The sequence below is a fragment of the Salmo salar genome, chromosome ssa03 (genome assembly GCF_905237065.1).
Source record: "Salmo salar chromosome ssa03, Ssal_v3.1, whole genome shotgun sequence".
Taxonomy (NCBI): domain Eukaryota; kingdom Metazoa; phylum Chordata; class Actinopteri; order Salmoniformes; family Salmonidae; genus Salmo; species Salmo salar.
The window spans coordinates 104,741,808-104,760,687 of record NC_059444.1 but is presented as its reverse complement, the minus strand read 5'-3'; the positions used below and the strand labels follow the sequence as shown (position 1 = coordinate 104,760,687).

Genomic DNA, 18,880 nt, shown 5'->3' with positions numbered 1-18,880 from the left:
TAACTGTAGCTATGTGGTCTTTACTTGAGTGTGTTTCAGCAGGGTGAGGTCAGAGAGATGCTTCCAAGTCACTGTTTTTCTGAACTCATAAAATCCTTTACACAATCTGATGGGATGGATGTTCAACCCCATTAAAATGACCATAAGGTCAATATAGAACCTTTAAGTTAAGACCTCACAGATCTGTTCATGGCAAAGCAGTTCAATGAATGATACTAATTGATTCTGTGACAGTATTCATAAAGAGTAGGACAGCTGATCTAGGATCAGTTAAGTATTTTAGATCATAATGTATTAGATTACATGGAGTGGGGGACCTGATCCTAGATCATAATGAATCAGATTACATGGAGAGGGGGAACCTGATCCTAGATCATAATGAATCAGATTACATGGAGAGGGGGGACCTGATCCTAGATCATAATGAATCAGATTACATGGAGAGGGGGGACCTGATCCTAGATCATAATGAATCAGATTACATGGAAAGGAGGACCTGATCCTAGATCATAATGAATCAGATTACATGGAGAGGGGGACCTGATCCTAGATCATAATGAATCAGATTACATGGAGAGGGGGAACCTGATCCTAGATTATAATGAATCAGATTACACGGAGAGGGGGGACCTGATCCTATATCATAATGAATCAGATTACATGGAGAGGGGGGACCTGATCCTAGATCATAATGAATCAGATTACATGGAGAGGGGGACCTGATCCTAGATCATAATGAATCAGATTACATGGAGAGGGGACCTGATCCTAGATCATAATGAATCAGATTACATGGAGAGGAGGGACCTGATCCTAGATCATAATGAATCAGATTACATGGAGAGGGGGACCTGATCCTAGATCATAATGAATCAGATTACATGGAGAGGAGGGGACCTGATCCTAGATCATAATGAATCAGATTACATGGAGAGGAGGGACCTGATCCTAGATCATAATGAATCAGATTACATGGAGAGGGGGGACCTGATCCTATATCATAATGAATCAGATTACATGGAGAGGAGGGACCTGATCCTAGATCATAATGAATCAGATTACATGGAGAGGGGGGTTATGAGAGAACTCCCACATCATAGCTTATCTTTATTCAACCTGCCATCTACCCACCTGGGGACTGAGGGTTATGAGAGAACCCCCACATCACTAGCTTCTCTTTATTCAACCTGCCATCTACCCACCTGGGGACTGAGGGTTATGAGAGAACCCCCCCACATCACTAGCTTCTCTTTATTCAACCTGCCATCTACCCACCTGGGGACTGAGGGTTATGAGAGAACCCCCCACATCACTAGCTTCTCTTTATTCAACCTGCCATCTACCCACCTGGGGACTGAGGGTTATGAGAGAACCCCCCACATCACTAGCTTCTCTTTATTCAACCTGCCATCTACCCACCTGGGGACTGAGGGTTATGAGAGAACCCCCACATCACTAGCTTCTCTTTATTCAACCTGCCATCTACCCACCTGGGGACTGAGGGTTATGAGAGAACCCCCCACATCACTAGCTTCTCTTTATTCAACCTGCCATCTACCCACCTGGGGACTGAGGGTTATGAGAGAACCCCCACATCACTAGCTTCTCTTTATTCAACCTGCCATCTACCCACCTGGGGACTGAGGGTTATGAGAGAACCCCCTCATCACTAGCTTCTCTTTATTCAACCTGCCATCTACCCACCTGGGGACTGAGGGTTATGAGAGAACCCCCACATCACTAGCTTCTCTTTATACAACCTGCCATCTACCCACCTGGGGACTGAGGGTTATGAGAGAACCCCCACATCATAGCTTCTCTTTATTCAACCTGCCATCTACCCACCTGGGGACCGAGGGTTATGAGAGAACCCCCACATCACTAGCTTCTCTTTATTCAACCTGCCATCTACCCACCTGGGGACTGAGGGTTATGAGAGAACCCCCACATCACTAGCTTCTCTTTATTCAACCTGCCATCTACCCACCTGGGGACTGAGGGTTATGAGAGAACCCCCCACATCACTAGCTTCTCTTTATTCAACCTGCCATCTACCCACCTGGGGACTGAGGGTTATGAGAGAACCCCCACATCACTAGCTTCTCTTTATTCAACCTGCCATCTACCCACCTGGGGACTGAGGGTTATGAGAGAACCCCCCCACATCACTAGCTTCTCTTTATTCAACCTGCCATCTACCCACCTGGGGACTGAGGGTTATGAGAGAACCCCCACATCACTAGCTTCTCTTTATTCAACCTGCCATCTACCCACCTGGGGACTGAGGGTTATGAGAGAACCCCCACATCACTAGCTTCTCTTTATTCAACCTGCCATCTACCCACCTGGGGACTGAGGGTTATGAGAGAACCCCCACATCACTAGCTTTCATGTTCTGCAGCCTTGTAAAGATAAGGAGGGGACGACTGGGAGGCAGGTTGGCATTTATTGTCATGAATTACATTTTACATTTACATTTTAGTCATTTAGCAGACGCTCTTATCCAGAGCGACTTACAGTCGTGAATGTATACATTTCATACATTTAAAAAAAAAAAAAATTGTTCTGGCCCCCTGTGGGAATCGAACCCACAACCCTGGCGTTGCACACACCATGCTCTACAAACGGAGCCACAGGTAAGACTTGCCCTGGAGGTAGGTTGGCATTTATTGTCATGAATCTTGCCCTGGAGGCAGGTTGGCATTTATTGTCATGAATCTTGCCCTGGAGGCAGGTTGGCATTTATTGTCATGAATCTTGCCCTGGAGGCAGGTTGGCATTTATTGTCATGAATCTTGCCCTGGAGGCAGTTCAGCAAAGTGGTTACTAGCTGGCACAGGCACAAAGTAATACAATCCGATTTTAATCCTAACCTCAACCCTAACCACACTGCTAATCCCTCCCTTAAATTAAGACCATAAAACAACATTTTCCACAGCCAATTCTGACATTGCAGCTGACATATCTAGAGGAAATCGCACAGTTCTGCCTCCAGGTCAAGATTCATGACAAACGTCAACATGAGACAGGGAGAAGCAATGTAAAAATCAATAACAAAATTGTTTTCCACTATTAACATGCTTTTTCTTGTTTCAAGTATGTTTTATTATGAAAAGTACAATATATCCATGTATACTTGTACAACTATGGAGCGTATGTCTACATATAATTGTACAATTTGTTTTTCCAACATAAAAGACAAGAAATGATCACATTGGTATTTTAACAGTGTTATTGTAAGAGTTTAAATGTTTAAACAGAGGATACATCTAAAACAGGATAAAACAAGTGCAGTATGTTGTGAGAATGTTACTTTAACGTCGACTCATAACGTCACACTATAACTTCATGGGAGTCTTGTGGAAAGACTGCATGTTGTTTTGGGTGGATTGAGTGACGTCTTCATCAACATTTTGCAGAATATTCCGGTAATATTTTCACCTCTGTGTTTGTGGTGGAAGTTATTGCTGGAATGAGGTGTCTGTTTGTTCCCAATTTGAGGGTCAAGGTCCAATTATAGGAAGATGCGTATGTCTGAATGTGTCCAGCATGTGTGTGTGTGTGTCCAGCATGTGTGTGTCCAGTTTGTGTGTGTCCAGTTTGTGTGTGTCCAGTGTGTGTGTGTGTCAGTGCGTGTGAGTCCAGTGTGTGTGTGTCCAGTGTGTGTGTCAGTGCGTGTGTGTATGAGTCCAGTGTGTTGGTGTGTCAGTGTGTGTGTGTGTGTGTGAGTCCAGGATGTTTGTGAGTCCAGTGTGTGTGTGTGTGTGTGTGTGTGTGTGTTGGTGTGTCAGTGTGTGTGCCCTTGCAATTGTGCCAGTTCAAGTAAAGATGGCAAATGGAAGCAAGTCTGTGTTAACCTATGCGTTTCTCGAATCTGGTAGCTCAGCAACATTTTGTACAGAGAGACTCATGAGGCAGCTCAAGGCAATGAGATGGAAATTCTGCTACACACAATGGGGCAGGAGCTTTGAGATTAGAGATTGGCAATGTGGAGGGCGTCACATTTCTTGCATTACATCTACACCCAGAGTAAGATCCCAGTGACAAAAGAGAGCATTCCCACTCAGAAAGAACTCAAAAGCCATACCTGAAAGAGGTTCAGTTGAAGGAGATTGATGCCGACGTCGAACTCCTGATTGGCGTAAATGCTCCAAAGGCAAGTGTGTGTGTGTGTGTGTGTGTGTGTGTGTGTGTGTGTGTGTGTGTGTGTGTGTGTGTGTGTGTGTGTGTGTGTGTGTGTCCATTGTGTGGGTGTGTGTGTGTGTGTCAGATTATTATTTACAGGGACACTGAGGAGTCATCATACCAAACCCTAAACCCTGGATAGAGGGGCTCAGTGAATGTGGAGGTGAATGTGATCAGGTGGGTCAGTGTGTCAGAGGAGGCTCTATAGAAGGACAGAGTGCCAGCTGGCCAGTCCAGATACACTCCTACTCTGTGGAAGCTGGAGGAGGGGACGTCTATGGTAGTGGGATTATTATTGTGACAGGCAGAGTAATTGTTGTCAGAGCAGAACAGACTCCAGGACTTGTCATTCCATCCAATCACACAGTCCTCAACCCTTCCTCTCCTGCTGATTCCTTTATATGTCACTCCTATAACAGCCCCTCTCCCACTCCACTCTACCTCCCAGTAACAGCGCCCAGTCAGACCCTCTCTACACAGCACCTGTCCACAGTCCTCAAATCTCTCTGGGTGATCAGGATACGGCTGCTCCTCTGTCCTACATGTCACCTTTCTGTTCTCCTCAGACAGAGAGAGGTGTCTGTTTACTGTGTTTAGGTCCAATGTGAGATCACAGACATCTGATGGATGAAACCAGACACAATATTAGAAATCATCATCATTCACATTAGAATGTTAACTCACTTTTCACTAATTCATTTAATGTAGATGTTTCTGGGTATCAAAAGGAGAAGTTAAGGTAACTTGAGACTTGTTGAATGATCATATGTTATACTGTATGGTAATATAATACACACTTATTCACATTAATTACACACACACACACACACACACACACACACACACACACACATTGTCAAAGCAACTCTTTGTAAACTTTGGTGTCCCTGATTTCTGTTTCTGTAGAACTACAGCTGATATTTAATATGACCAAGTCAGTAATGATGGTGGTCTTTGACTTTGACTTAACTTGAATTAAGACTTATTCTTAGTCATAATCTTCACAGCAGTCAACACTCACATTGTCTAAGCCCAGGTCTCATTGTGTACTCTCCACCATGTTCCACACTGTAGCGGTAAGCAGAAGAACAGACAGTCAATAAGTACACCTGAACTAACACACAGACTGGACACACACACGGTCAGCAGATAACTTCAAGCGAATGTTTGTGTTTGTGTGTGTCCTGTGTGTGTGTGTTTGTATTTCCAGTGTGTGTGTGTGTGTGTGTGAGTGTGTGTGTGTGTGTGTGTGTGTCTGTGTCCTTTGTGTGTGTTTGTCCAGTGTGTGTGTGTCCAGTTTGTGTGCGTGTCCTGTTTGTGTGTGTGTGTATGTCATTGAGAGATTGTCACTGGACACACACACACTGCACACACACTGGACCCATACACACAGACGACACACACACACACACTGAACTCTCTCACACACACTGAACACACACACACACACACACACACACACACACACACACACACACACACACACACACACACACACACACACACACACACACACACACACACACACACACACACACACACACACACACACACACACACACAGTCAGCATATAACTTTGTCCAAGTGGTGGTCAGAATGTTTGTCTTAAATAGCCTGATAAGTCAAACATGTCTGATATGAACATTGACATAAACCCTCTACATACTTGAGTTTCTCCAGTCTGCAGTGTGGATCCTCCAGTCCAGCAGAGAGCAGTCTGACTCCTGAGTCTCCTGGGTGATTGTAGCTCAGGTCCAGCTCTCTCAGGTGTGAGGGGTTTGACCTCAGAGCTGAGACCAGAGAAGCACAGCCTTCCTCTGTGACTTGACAGCCTGACAGCCTACAAAGAGTCAAATCTCACCATTACCAATACCATTGAAGCTCGTCTAGAGGTTAGTTAATACAGTGTCCAAAGAAGGGCCAGAAGTATACAGAATAACACCAATAACAGAGGGGGTCTGATCTTTGTGCCTCTGTAACTTTCTCATTCATCATCGTTAACGATTCATTCATGATTATTCATAATCATGGTAGCATCCACATGAATGTAGAAGTGTTCAGAAACATCTTCTATTCTTACTGACAATACAAGTGAAGTGACTCCATAATGACAGGACATTATTCACCGTTCAGTTTCTATTAGGAAAAACATAATCCAAAACACAACCAAGACAAACTACAAATGCATTCAACAAGTTAGTAGAATCACAAGCTTGATGTAATCACTGCAGGCATGGAATATGGGACTAAATACTAAACTTATGGCTACTTTAATACAATATAAGTGAATTTGTCCAAATAATTAAGACTTCTTCAAATGGGAGAACTACGTACAGAAAGTGCTTTCATTTCTAAACGGTAAAACAGATATGTATGAAAATACCCTCAAATAAAAGGTGACATTCTGTACTGTGACCTAATATGAAACATCTCAAATCCAAAATGCTGGAGCATAGCACCACATTTAAAACTGTAAGCTTCACTGTCCAAACACATATTGTGTGGACTATGTGTGTCTGGTAAAAACATGTGGATCTGGTGAACAGTTATCACTTGTTGACCAACTACAGGAATACTGACCTCAGAGTTTCCAGTCTGCAGTGTTGATCCTCTAGTCCAGCAGAAAGCAGCTTCACTCCTGAATCCTTCAGGTCATTGTTACTCAGGTCCAGCTCTCTCAGGTGTGAGGGGTTTGACCTCAGAGCTGAGACCAGAGAATCACAGCCTTCCTCTGTGATTAGACAGCCTGACAGCCTGCAAAGAGTCAAATCATATTAAAATCACACTGATATTCTTTGGTGGTGAAAAAAGTGGCAGTATATTTCTTCAACATATTCAGATATATCAGTGTCCTGAAACCTGCCATATCTAATAATAAATTAATGTATCATTATTATAAATGAAAAATTATCAAAGTATTTCTTGTAGATAGAAAAATGCATATTACAAATATTTGAGTAGACTGACCAGACCAGTTTAAAAGCAGTATCAGTCAAAAGACAGACAGTGAGGTATCAGATTTAGATTGTATTGAGTATACAGTCCACATCATATCTATGTTGACAGTGAAGATAACATTTTAAATGTGGCTTTATACTCCAGCATTTTGGATTTGAGATCAAATGTTTCATATGAGGTGACAGTATATAATGTCACCTTTTATTTGAGGGTATTTTAATACATGCACTACCGTTCAATAGTTTATGGTCACTTAGAAATGTCATTGTTTTTGAAAGAAAAGCACATTTTTTGTCTATTAAAATAACATCAAATTGATCTGAAATACAGTGTAGACATTGTTAATGTTGTAAATGACTATTGTAGCTGGAAACAGCTGATTGTTTATGGAATATCTACATAGGCGTACAGAGGCCCATTATCAGCAACCATCACTCCTGTGTTCCAATGCCACGTTGTGTTAGCTAATCCAAGTTCATCATTTTAAAAGGCTAATTGATCATTAGAAAACCCTTTTGCAATTATGTTAGCCTGTTAGGGCTAGGGGGCAGTATTGACACGGCAGGATAAAAAACATACCCGATTTAATCTGGTTACCACTCCTACCCAGTAACTAGAATATGCATATACTTATTACATATGGATAGAAAACTCCCTAAAGTTTCTAAAACTGTTTGAATTGTGTCTGTGAGTATAACAGAACTCAAATGGCAGGTCAAAACCTGAGAGATTCCTTTACAGGAAGTGGCCTGTCTGACCATTTCTTGAACTTCTTTTCCATCTCTATCTTTTACTAAGGATCTCTGCTCTAACGTGACACTTCCCACGTCGTCCATAGGCGCTCAGAGCCCGGGAAAAAACAGAATGTCGTCATTCCAGCCCCAGGCTGAAACACATTATCGCCTTTCTCAAGTGGCCGATCAAGAGACACTAGCTTATGCGCGTGACCCCGACCGCCCCGCCTTTATGATTTTTTCCTCTGTTTGCCGAAAAGGAGATTCCCTGTCGGAATATTATCGCTTTTCTACGAGAAAAATGGCGTAAAAATTGATTTTAAACAGCGGTTGACATGCTTCGAAGTACGGTAATGGAATATTTAGAATTTTATTGTTACGAATTGTGCCATGCGCGCGACACTTCTTTACCATTTCGGATAGTGTCTGGACGCATACGAACAAAACGCCGCTATTCGGATATAACGATGGATTATTTTGGACCAAACCAACATTTGTTATTGAAGTAGACGTCCTGGGAGTGCATTCTGACGAAGACAACAAAAGGTAATCAAACTTTTATAATAGTAAATATGATTATGGTGAGTGCTAAACTTGCCGGGTGTCTAAATAGCGAGCCCGTGATGCCTGGGCTATGTACTTAGTATATTGCAAAATGTGCTTTCACCAAAAAGCTATTTTAAAATCGGACATATCGAGTGCATAGAGGAGGTCTGTATCTATAATTCTTAAAATAATTGTTATGCTTTTTGTGAACGTTTATCACGAGTAATTTAGTAAAATGTTAGCGAATTCCCCGGAAGTTTGCGGGGGTATGCTAGTTCTGAACGTCACATGCTAATGTAAAAAGCTGGTTTTTGATATAAATATGAACTTGATTGAACAAAACATGCATGTATTGTATAACATAATGTCCTAGGGTTGTCATCTGATGAAGATCATCAAAGGTGAGTGCTGCATTTAGCTGTCTTCTGGGTTTTGGTGACATTATATGCTGGCTTGAAAAATGGGTGTCTGATTATTTCTGGCTTGGTACTCTGCTGACATAATCTAATGTTTTGCTTTCGTTGTAAAGCCTTTTTGAAATCGGACAGTGTGGTTAGATTAACGAGAGTCTTATCTTTAAATGGCTGTAAAATAGTCATATGTTTGAGAAATTGAAGTAATAGGATTTTTTAAGGTTTTGAAAATCGCGCCACAGGATAGCCGTGGCTGTTACGTAGGTGGGACGAATTCGTCCCGCCTAGCCTAGAGAGGTTAATAGACGCTGTGGGTACGACATCGCCGAAGCTATAAACTCGCACACCGAATCAGCATATTCGTCAATGTTGTTGTTCGCCGCAATGCGGAACATATCCCACGTGATCGAAGCAATCTTAAAGCGTTATCACTTGTTGACCAACTACAGGAATACTGACCTCAGAGTCTCCAGTTTACAGTGGGGATTCCCCAGTACAGCAGAGAGCAGCTTCACTCCTGAATCCTTCAGGTCATTGTCGCTAAGATCCAGCTCTCTCAGGTGTGAGGGGTTTGACTTCAGAGCTGAGACCAGAGAAGCACAGCCTTTCTCTGTTACTCCACAGCCTGACAGCCTGACAAAGAGATCATCATGACTTCACAAACACACTGTTAATTTAACGAGTAGTGTGGAAGGACAATGGCAGATGCATTTGGTTTATTCTTCCAAACAACATATAGATTAATCTTCCATCTCCTAGATTTGTATGGACATATTGTTATACTAATGTGAACACCAATGCACTGATTCAGTAATTTTTTCATATTAATATATTTCATATTAATATTATATTTTAATACATATATTTTCTCTAAACGGAATATTTGTTCCAGATGATTAGTTCTCAAATGTCATTTTATTTACTCACAGAACAGCTCTGGAGGCTTTGACCACTGGCAGCAGCCTCAGAAGACCTTCCTCCGATCCAGAGTATTTCTTCAGGTCAAACACATCCAGCTCCTTTTCTGAAGTCAGCAACACAAAGACCAGAGCTGACCACTGTGCAGGTGACAGTTTGGCTCTAGAGAGACTCCTGATCTCAGGTAGCTTTGGATCTCCTCCACCAGAGAATGGTCATTCAGTTCATTCAGACAGTGGAACAGATTGATGCTCCTCTCTGGAGAGGGATTCTCCCCTGATCTTCTCCTTGATGTACTGGACTGTTTTTTCATGGGTCTTTGAGCTGCTTCTTGTCTTTGTCAGTAGATTTTGTAAGTGCTTCTGATTGGACTCCAGTGAGAGGCCCAGAAGGAAGCGGAGGAACAGGTCCAGGTTTCCCGTCTCACTTTGTAAGGCTTTATCCACAGCACTCTTGTAGAAAGTAACTTTAGGCTCATCTTTTGTTTGCGGTTCGGCCATTAGATTCTCATTGTTGTTGATGAATGAGAGGAACACATATAAAGCAGCCAGAAACTCCTGAATGCTCAGATGAACAAAGCAGTACACCTTGTCCTGGTACAGCCCACATTCCTCTTTAAAGAGCTGTGTGCACAATCCTGAGTACACGGAGGCTTCATTGACATCAATGCCAGCCTCTTTCAGGTCTTCTTCATAGAAAATCAGATTGCCATTCACAAGCTGTTGAAAAGCCAGTTTTCCCAGTGACAGAATGCTCTCTTTATTCCATTGTGGACCTGTCTCTTCGTTCCCAAGATACTTTTCATTCTTCTGTTTGGTATGAAACACCACAAGGTGTGTGTACATCTCAGTCAGAGTCTTGGGCGTCTCTTCTCTCTTGTGTATCAGCATGTGTTCAAGGACTACTGCAGAAATCCAACAGAAGACTGGAACGTGGCACATGATGTGGAGGCTCCTTGATGTCTTTATGTGTGAGATGATTCTGCTGGCCAGCTCCTCATCACTGAATCTCTTTCTGAAGTACTCCTCCTTCTGTGGGTCATTGAACCCTCGTACCTCTGTCACCTGGTCAACACACACTGAAGGGATCTTATTGGCTGCTGCAGGTCGGGTAGTTATCCAGAGGAGAGCAGAGGGAAGCAGATTTCCCTTGATGAGATTTGTCAGCAGAACATCTACTGAGTTTGACTCTGTAACGTCACAACATATCTTGTTCTTCTGGAAGTCTAGGGGCAGTCGGCACTCATCCAGACCATCAAAGATGAACAGAACTTTGTACTTGTCGTAGTTGGAGATTCTTGATTGTTTGGTTTCCATTGAGAAGTGATTGAGAAGTTCAATCAAAGTGAGTTTTTCACCTTTCATCAAATTCAGCTCCCGGAAAGGGAATGAAAATATAAATTGGACATCCTGATTTGCTTTTCCTTCAGCCCAGTCCAGAATGAACTTCTGCACAGAGACTGTTTTTCCAATGCCAGCGACTCCCTTTGTCAGCACAGTTCTGATAAGTTTGTCTTGTCCAGTTAAGGGTTTGAAGATGTTGTTACATTTCATTGCAGTCTCTGGTCTTGCTTGTTTCCTGGTTGTTGTCTCAATTTGTCTCAGTTCATGTTCATTATTGACCTCTCCTGTTCCACCCTCTGTGATGTAGAGCTCTGTGTAGATCTTATTGAGAAGTGTTGGGTTTCCTTGTTTAGCGATCCCCTCAAATACACATTGAAACTTCTTCTTTAGATTAGATTTGAGTTCACGTTGGCAAATCACAGCAGGATCATCTGAATCTAGAAATAACACAGAGGATATTAATATTACATCTGTTTTAATGCCTACATTATTGAAGGACTGTTATAAAGTTTTCTATTGTAATAATGTATTCTCTTAACTGACTGTATGTGTAAGTCAGTTAAATGTGTAAATGTTTTCATAATACATTACAGACTGGTTTGACTAATTATATTATTATTGGTATTATTGATGGTATTATTAATGTTGTCTCTCTCTCTCTAAACTAATAACCACAATACATCGCTGCTGCTACTTGATGAGGTCACTAGGTGTTGTGTTAAGGCTGCGACAATATCATTGAGTTACACAGCTACTTTAGCTGTACTTTAGCTACAGCTTTTAAATGTTATAAAACAGCATTCAACATGAGGCAGACAGATCTTACATTTCTCCAGTGTGTCAGCGAGCTCCTTCTGGTTCATTTTCCTCAGGACGTGCAGTGTGATCTTCAGAGCTCCCTCTCTGGCACTGCTCTCCTGCTTCTCATCTTCAGCATCCACCACTTCCTCATCCTGCTTCTGACTCTCAAAGCCTTCTGGGAGTTCAGGACTAAGAATCCTCTTGAACATCTTCAGCTCGTTCTTCACAAATGTCATCATTTTCTCTTCAAGCAACTAAAATAAATCCAGTAAATAAGTTAAGCAAGAGAAGAAATGCTTTCTCATTAACACATTAATGAATAATTGAAAGAAACTTTACTTGAGGAAAACAAAAGTTCATAACAGGATCACATACACTGAATACAGAGTCCAGGTCTGTTTGATGACTCTGGGAAGACTGACCACTGAGAATCTCTGACTCTGATTTCTCCTGTTGGTTTCTGTGGACAAAACATGAGATTACATCTCCTCATCCAGGAGTGTACACACACACACACACACACACACACACACACACACACACACACACACACACACACACACACACACACACACAACGACACAGACACACACACACAGACAGAGTTTTAGGACTATGAAAATGGACTAAAGGATTAGCCTATGGATTATGAAAACAACCAAAAGAAATGTGAAAATGGGAGAGGAGAAATGACTAGAGACAGTGTTGTTTAACTCACTGACCATGACCCATGAGTTCTTCTTACCTTTGTTCAGTAGAAAAGTCTCCCTCTCTAAACACTATAGGATGATTCATAGACAGGTCACTCTTCATGGACACACAGCTGGGTACAGGGGAGGCTGGTCTCTCCTGCTTGATTGGACTTCAACACAACAAAGACAAACATTACATCTCTCATCTACTCTGATCTCAGATGGGAAACATAAGAAGAGTTCCAAAACGCAACATATCACTTTACAGAAATGAGCTTTTATTGTTTAAAGAAATGATGTATTAATTATTACATCTCTCACAGACAAGGATTTGTTTAAAATCTATCACTTGATGGTTTCATTTCAGAGACAAAAATCATGTTTTTTTATGCAAAATGCTATATATCTCCCTCACTCTCAAATGTGACCGACCGGCTCAATTTGGTAATTAACTAAATAACTACATATATAGTGATTTTGGTTCATGTCAGTTTAATTGTTTGTTATGGTATAAGTTGTTATTTTATTGTAAGTGATAAAATTAACTAGTAATTCTCAGTAATTACTACTTTAGTAAGGAATAACACATTTTTTAAGCACTACTGCAGTTGCTAAATAATTTCAATAGATGGGAGCATAAGACCACAATGACATTTCAGAATATTAGTTTAGTTTTCTCCCTGGATACACCACCACTCCCCGAGCTTCCTGCAGAACCCCTGCAGTACCTCCGCAGACCCCGGATTGAGAACCCCTGATTTAGCAGATGCTCTTATCCAGAGAGATTTACAGTAGGAGCATTCACCTTAAGATAGCTATTTATTTAGGAAATAAACTTAATGAATTCTTCATAAAATTGTCATCTTACCTCTTAGCTTTGGTGTCATGTCCCCCAGAGAGACGCATTTTGGAGGCAGGGGCCCCCTCCTCTCTCTCCCCAGAGAGATGCATTTTAGAGGCAGGGCCCCCCTCCTCTCTCTCCCAAGAGAGATGCATTTTAGAGGCAGAGCCCCCCTCCTCTCCCTCCCCAGAGAGACTCATTTTAGAGCACTGACCCCTGTAAACAGAGATCCAGCATGTTGGTTGTGGTTAACACAGTGACAACTAAACAGAGATCCAGCATGTTGGTTAACACAGTAACAACTAAACAGAGATACAGCATGTTGGTTGTGGTCAACACAGTAACAACTAAACAGAGATCCAACATGTTGGTTGTGGTTAACACAGTGACAACTAAACAGAGATCCAGCATGTTGGTTGTGATTAACACAGTGACAACTAAACAGAGATCCAACATGTTGGTTGTGGTTAACACAGTGACAACTAAACAGAGATCCAGCATGTTGGTTGTGGTTAACACAGTGACAACTAAACAGAGATCCAGCATGTTGGTTGTGGTTAACACAGTAACAACTAAACAGAGATCCAGCATGTTGGTTGTGGTTTACACAGTAACAACTAAACAGAGATCCAGTATGTTGGTTGTGGTCAACACAGTGACAACTAAACAGAGATCCAGTATGTTGGTTGTGGTTAACACAGTGACAACTAAACAGAGATCCAGTATGTTGGTTGTGGTTAACACAGTGATGTCCTAAACAGAGATCCAGCATGGAAAATAATCCTGCAGAAACAGGACATTTTAATTATTGTGTGGATTATAATTAATGAACCGTTTTAAAATGGAAAAGTGGAATTTATCATCTTCAGAAACCTATTCTAAAGTTTAATTACACTCAAATACACTACAAGTTTAGTTTTTCTGCAACAGGGTGATCAAATTAAGATCCTAAATCTGTACAGATTTTATGTCTTTATCTGAAAAGGGCAGTTTGAGTTATTAGCAATAACATTGCAACTGTCAGGTGATGTAAACCTCTGTGATTGGATGTTATAGACCCCCATACATATCCCCATGTACAATTATGTGTACAGATGTAGGATCTTAATTTCATCACCCCCCACTACAGAAGAACTTTCCAGCAATGCAGGAAATGTAAAACTTGTAGTGTATTTGAGGTTTAAAAAAGCTTCTGAAGTTTATAATTTCCACTTAGAAATTTCAGACTTGAGTTTTCCTTACGAAAAATGTAGTAACCCCTTCAAAAATGTCCATTAATTATAATTAACATAATAATTCACATTTTCTGTTGCTGCAGGAATATTTTTCTGCTGTAGTAAACTGCCTCAAATTAAGATCCTACATATGTACGTGCAAATGTACTTGGTGAATAAAGGTGATTGTGATTCTACAAAGGTTGAGTCTCTAGATTCCCTTGCTGCTCTGGAGAAATAATGAAATGGTTGTCATGGTGATTTAAACTGGGACCTGGTTACCTCCCAACTCTGATGTCATTTGTTACATCTCACCCTGTTGATAAAGGCGGCTACAAGGATGAACCCAGAAGACAACTCTAAATTAAAACTCAATGATAATATCCTAAAATCCTTTCACTCATATTGTGGTGTCTCTTCGTTTAACAGGTAGTCTATGATATTAATATTGTAGCAAACAGTGGTGCAGGGCAGTGAACCCAGGTCGCTGGTGAACAAGGAAAACACCCTATGCATCGCACAAATAGTGTTAACCCAGTATTTATTTATTTATTTTACTAGGCAAGTCAATTAATAGTGTTAACCCAGAATCAGTATCAATAGTGTTAACCCAGTATCAGTATCAATAGTGTTAACCCAGTATCAGTATTAATAGTGTTAACCCAGTATCAGTATTAATAGTGTTAACCCAGTATCAGTATTAATAAGGTTAACCCAGTATCAGTATTAACAGGGTTAACCCAGTATCAGTATCAATAGTGTTAACCTAGTATCAGTATCAATAGGGTTAACCCAGTATCAGTATCAATAGTGTTAACCTAGTATCAATATCAATAGGGTTAACCCAGTATTTATTTATTTATTTATTTTATTAGACAAGTCAGTATCAGTATCAATAGGGTTAACCCAGTATCAGTATTAATAGTGTTAACCCAGTATCAGTATTAATAGTGTTAACCCAGTATCAGTATCAATAAGGTTAACCCAGTATCAGTATTAACAGGGTTAACCCAGTATCAGTATCAATAGTGTTAACCTAGTATCAGTATCAATAGGGTTAACCCAGTATCAGTATCAATAGGGTTAACCCAGTATCAGTATTAATAGGGTTAACCCAGTATCAGTATCAATAGGGTTAACCCAGTATCAGTATAAATAGGGTTAACCCAGTATCAGTATCAATAGGGTTAACCCAGTATCAGTATCAATAGGGTTAACCCAGTATCAGTATCAATAGGGTTAACCCAGTATCAGTATCAATAGGGTTAACCCAGTATCAGTGTTAATTAGTCCCGTGCTTCGACTACTCAGACCCCTCACACATCCGGTCCATTCTGATGGCCTCACAGACACCATACCACTTCTGACACCAATGTAGCAAACAGCGGGGCAGGGAAGTTAACCCAGGTCGCACATGTAAAAGGCCAACAACCTACGCATCGCGCCATTGGCACCAATTTGGTCACTTGGTTGGAATTGTGAAGTGGCTCATATAGCGAGGATCACTGCACTATAGTGGAACTATGATACAATTACATTATCATATGAAATGTAGAGGATCACTACACTATAGTGGAACTATGATACAATTACATTATCATATGAAATGTAGAGGATCACTACACTATAGAGGAACTATGATACAATTACATTATCATATGAAATGTAGAGAATCACTACACTATAGAGGAACTATGATACAATTACATTATCATATGAAATGTTAAATGTAGAACTATAATATATGAATATTGATATATTGAATTTGACTTGACCACGTCCAGTCAGCTCCATTTTGTATGATTAAACTGACACCAACCTGTCTCAGTAGTAGTAGACTGTTAGGAGTGTTTTACTGTCATTCACTATACTAACATTACACCAACCTGTCTCAGTAGTAGTAGACTGTCAGGAGTGTTTTACTGTCATTCACTATACTAACATTACATTTAATTTATCTACACACTTTACAATAATCCCTGGCAGGATTCTCACCTTGAAACTTCATTGCGATTTTTTTCTGTTCTGTTCTGTATATTCTGATGGGTGAGGCCTGAGCTGGAATGTGAAGCTAACTGAAGCTGGCTAGCTTTAGAAAACCAGTATATCAAGCCTGTATCATAGTATACCCCTCAGGCTACGTTCAGGTTTCAGCAAGAGGCAGGTATCAACATGCCGAGTCGTAGGCGACAACCTGGGTCGTATTCATTATTTTACTCCACATCCAACAGTTTTAAGATGTTAAATAAAACATAAACTGTTTACTCTGAACGCTGTACAATGTGACCTAAACGGTTTCTGTTGCCAAACGTTTTGCTACGGTGGGCACTAATGAATACACACAAACTGTTTTGAGGAAGTGTAAGTTGTTGTTAGGCTCTCGAACAATATTTATTAGTCTCTCTTTCACACAACATACCTTCCTGAGTGAAAGGAGTTAACTGTAGATTATAAAGAGAACATGTTTGTTTGCTGCTTGTTGTGTTTTAAGCCTGTTTTGAGAAGACAAGTCTATAGACCTATGATACAGTACACTCTTAGAATAAAGGGTTCCAAACGGGTCCTCCTGCCGTCCCCATAGGAGAACGCTTTTGGGTTCCAGGTAGAACCCTTCTGGCTTCCATGTAGAACCCTCTGTGGAAAGGGTTCTTCACGGAACCCAGAAGGGTTCTACCTAGTACCAAAAAGGGTTCTACAAAGGGTTCTCCTATGGGGACAGCCAAAGAACCCTTTTAGATTGTAGATAGTGTAGGAGCGATCACCCTGGGGCACACAGATGGGCACAGAACGAATTCACCCCACGCATCTAATTTATATCCAAAACATTTTAAGGAGAGTAGGACTATTTTAACACTGTCCACCAAAAATATCAACTATATGAATACACACAACAATATCATCAACTATATTAAGAAAAGTATGTTCAGTGGTTTCAAACCAAATTACACAGGAAAGAGGAGCTCATTGTAATTTAGAAAACAAATTTTACGATATTTTGAAAGACGATTTACAACTTATACATAAAAATATACAAATTGTAAAATAACCACAATATACGAATATATGAACAATATGTTTTTGAATTTGACTTGCCTACGCCCAGTTAGCGCCATTTTGTATGATTGAACTGTCACATAACTGTCCCAGGTGAAATGGACTTTTAGATCTGAGTGTTTTACTGTCATTCAGTATAATAAAATAAAACCATACATTTAATTTCTCTACACACTTTACAATAATCACTGGGAAGATTCTTACCTTGTAGCCTGAATTCACAGCCAGAACATGTCAAGTCATTGAGATATCTTCCGTTGTTCTGAGAGAGCACCTTCCTGATAACAAGTGGCTCTGTATCTATGTTCTAGGTGCAGTTGATCTTTAGATGCAATAATATCTGGTCAAAGTCTAGTGACACAACACCATAGTATATCATAAACATAACAGCAGTTGGCCAGAAAAGGCCATGACATACTATAAAACAGGGTTCATCAACAACACCATAGTATATCATAAACATAACAGCAGTTGGCCAGAAAAGGCCATGACATACTATAAAACAGGGTTTGTCAACTAGATTTGGCTTCGGGTGTCACGGTTGTCATAGAGAGGAGCGGACCAAAGTGCAGCGTGATTATCGTTCCACATATTTTATTGAACTGTGAAACTATGCAATACATACACATAAACTAAAGAACAAAAAAACAACAAACCGTGATGCAGAGGTGAAACATACACTACTCAAAAACAATCTCCCACAAACCCAGGTGGGAAAAACACCTACTTAAGTATGATCTCCAATTAGAGACAACGATGACCAGCTGCCTCTAATTGGAGATCATCCCAAACAAAACCCAACATAGAAATACAAAACTAGAAAACAACATAGAAAAACTAAACTAGAAAACCCCCCTGTCACGCCCTGACCTACTCTACCATAGAAAAGAACAGCTTTCTATGGTCAGGACGTGACATCGGGATAATTTTTTTCTGAGTTAAAGTCGGCGGGCCAGAACATAATTAGCATATAATATTAGCACAATTAATACGCCTACACTACAAATTGAACAACATGTTTAACACATTTCATTAGTACATAGTACATTCAGTGACAATAAATAATTTAGATCTGATTAAGTTCATAAAATCACCATTATCTCTATTCAATTATAACTTTTTGTTTATTTCTCTGTGTGTTGATTGGTGGGGAAAAACAGGTCTACGTAGCCTACTGTAG

At 40.6% G+C, this 18,880-nt stretch overlaps 1 protein-coding gene and 2 long non-coding RNA genes across 3 annotated transcripts in view; 1 reads left to right on the top strand and 2 right to left on the bottom strand.

Annotated features, from left to right (window-relative positions):
• The window catches only part of LOC123741878 (zinc finger protein 184-like), a gene marked incomplete at both ends in the record, with an annotated part of 464,177 nt that overhangs the window by 320,761 nt on the left and 124,536 nt on the right, over positions 1–18,880 (top strand). The window lies entirely within an intron of this gene.
• LOC123741824 (uncharacterized) lies at positions 5,009–7,657 on the bottom strand. The gene is made up of 3 exons (XR_006769374.1): positions 6,767–7,657; positions 5,853–6,026; positions 5,009–5,253 (listed from the first exon to the last, which is right to left on the bottom strand). It is a non-coding gene; the product is annotated as an uncharacterized lncRNA (long non-coding RNA).
• On the bottom strand, positions 12,047–13,515 carry LOC123741820 (uncharacterized). The gene is made up of 3 exons (XR_006769370.1): positions 13,460–13,515; positions 12,645–12,761; positions 12,047–12,359 (listed from the first exon to the last, which is right to left on the bottom strand). It is a non-coding gene; the product is annotated as an uncharacterized lncRNA (long non-coding RNA).